Source organism: Syngnathus typhle, unplaced genomic scaffold, assembly GCF_033458585.1.
Source record: "Syngnathus typhle isolate RoL2023-S1 ecotype Sweden unplaced genomic scaffold, RoL_Styp_1.0 HiC_scaffold_219, whole genome shotgun sequence".
NCBI lineage: Eukaryota > Metazoa > Chordata > Actinopteri > Syngnathiformes > Syngnathidae > Syngnathus > Syngnathus typhle.
The window spans coordinates 50,001-52,500 of record NW_026872123.1 but is presented as its reverse complement, the minus strand read 5'-3'; the positions used below and the strand labels follow the sequence as shown (position 1 = coordinate 52,500).

The following is a 2,500-nucleotide window of genomic DNA, read 5'->3' as shown; positions in this document are numbered from 1 at the left end:
CAGGCAGGGTATATACCCGCTCTCAGTGCGAGTGCGACCAGATAGTGTCTCTGACGAAACATCACAGCCTGATGATCCGCGAGCCACGTGTTACCGATCGCATCGTTACGGTACAGGTCTACTCCCACATCCCGGACCCGCAATACGCCACAATCCAGATTTTCCACATGCCGCCAGCCAGGGAGGACTAGCGCGCCCGCAACTGCAGCCGGGACGGCGCCCCCTGTGCCGAGCGTCGGCACACCGCCCGGATCTCCGCCTGCCGCAACCCACAACCTCAACCAGGCAGGTTTTTGCACCGCCTCAATAGCTAGAGATCCCAACCACATCCGAAGACCAACAGAGTTTCCAGGTGCGCCTGACCTGTATTTTGGGAATAGTAACGGACAGCGAAACGATGCCCCTAGCCGCTGTCGCGACCCCGCGAATAGATGGAGCCCCCCGCTGTGGACGGACCGAGACGCAGCCACCCACTCACAGCCATCCGCACCTTCCCTTCAAGCCACCTCAATCTGGTCGCTGAAACCTTACCGACAACTGCCCTGAAGGTAACTCTCGGGAGTAAGAATGTGCCGCACACCGGTATCTTCTGCGAAGGCTTTAACGCCGACGCCGCAATCATCTGCAGCCCCATACTCACCTGCTCGTCCGACCACCAAGTTCTTCTCCATTCCTTCCTCCGAGCCACTCAGCAGGACTAAATCATCCGCAAAGGCCAACGCGGCAATTCGGCGGTTGCCCCAGACCAGGTGACTTCTTTTGCGTTCGAAGCTATGGACGAGAGAATCCATAGCGAGGTTGAAAAACAGTGGGGACATTGGATCGCCTTGCTTAACATCAACCTTCATGGAGATGGGTTCGGAGTAGGCGCCTCCGCAACCCACACTGGTCGAGCAGCCCACATACGAGTGACGGATCACCTCAATTACACGTCCGTCTACGCCCAAGCTTCCCAGCACACACAGGACATGGTCATGAGAAACCGAGTCGAAAGCCTTCGCAAAGCCAATGAACACGACCGCCAGCGGCACGCCAGCCGACCTCGAGCGCCCCACGATCCGATTAATCAAGAATCACGAGGGTCCTTCGCAACCACTCGCGCCGGCGACGAAACCACGCTGCCCGGGGGCCAACAGGACAGGCTCGCGCTAGCCTCATCACCATCAACCGCCCAAACAACCCCAGCACGACTGACCCCACAGTCCCAGGCCTCCAGCTAGATACTATATCCAGCTCAGTAGGGTCAGTTGATCTGGGTAGCAACCGGGTCTTGCACTCCTTGAAGACTTGGGGAACGACTCCACGCACCATCCATGTCGTAAACAGCCTCGCCAGTTGCGTACCGTCCGGGTCCCAGTCAAGAAGAGCCTGCTTCCTGATCCCGTCTGGGCCCGATGCAGAGCAATTCCTCATCTTAGCCAAGTTAGATACAACTTCCTGCCCCAGGATCGGGTGGTAGAATGGTTCGTTATCCGCGGTCAGTCCCACCTCAAAGCCCTTAGTCCATAAAACGGCCTGACCGTTCCCCACTTACTCCAAAGTGTCCATCCACCAACTCCAGCGGCAAATCACATCTAAGGGGCGTCAGACCATCCAAGATCCGCCGTGCCAGCCCCTTCTTCACTACAGAATAGCCGCGCCGCTGGTGGTAGAACACTCTCTTACGCTGGACGAGCCGCCTCGCCCAACCCGTCTGTCATCGGTCTCGAGGTCTGGACCTCGCGGACTTTGTCGGCCACCCTACCTTACCCCCCAGGGCTTTCATGAGATCCAAAGCAGAGGACTCGATCAGGCTAGGCTCCCGACCTGCTTTCTTGACTAAGGCAGCGGTGGCCCGATGCTCCACCCCCCCCGCCAGCAGTTCTTCCAGAACTCTATTCATCACCAGATCTGGAAGCGACGAGGGGCAGGTCCATTTCTGGGGCGTCGCCCTGGCAGCCAGGGCTCGCCAACGCACACCGGACGCACCGCCTGCCGCACGACCGCACAGGGACCCCCATTCCACCTCACCTGCTCTCCAGACTCTCCGTTTCCAACAACACAATTTCCGCTTATGACACCTGTCCCTTTCCATAAGCTTTACCATCCGAGACTCCTACCATCACTTGGTCCGGAGGCCTCGGACCCCCTTATGCCGATTTCCAGACGGGCCCTCTCCCGCTTCTTCATTCACGCCGCCTCGGAGAGCAGGCTGTAGCGCTAACACGACCCCCGCCACCCCAACTCTCATACCCGAGGCAACGGAGGTCATTGACACCACTGAGGAGTTCTCAAGAGCTTCGCCAGCCGGGGTCCACCCGCTCCTTCGGCCTGACTGACTGTGGCTCTGATCCTGTGCCTCTGTCTATACGGACTTCCTAACCAAGGAGTTTTTGCAACCATGGCCCGTAGAAGTGACTACAAGCCGTTTGGGGACCCCGAGCAATGCCTCCGGTGGTTGGTCCCCATGGCCCCCGGAGAGGTTGATCCGCTGGCCGCGCACGTGCCCAACCTCAAGCAC

The 2,500-nt window shown here is 59.0% G+C and overlaps 1 pseudogene; it reads right to left on the bottom strand.

Moving 5' to 3' along the window:
• The window catches only part of LOC133148978 (28S ribosomal RNA), a 9,266-nt pseudogene that overhangs the window by 2,211 nt on the left and 4,555 nt on the right, over positions 1 to 2,500 (bottom strand).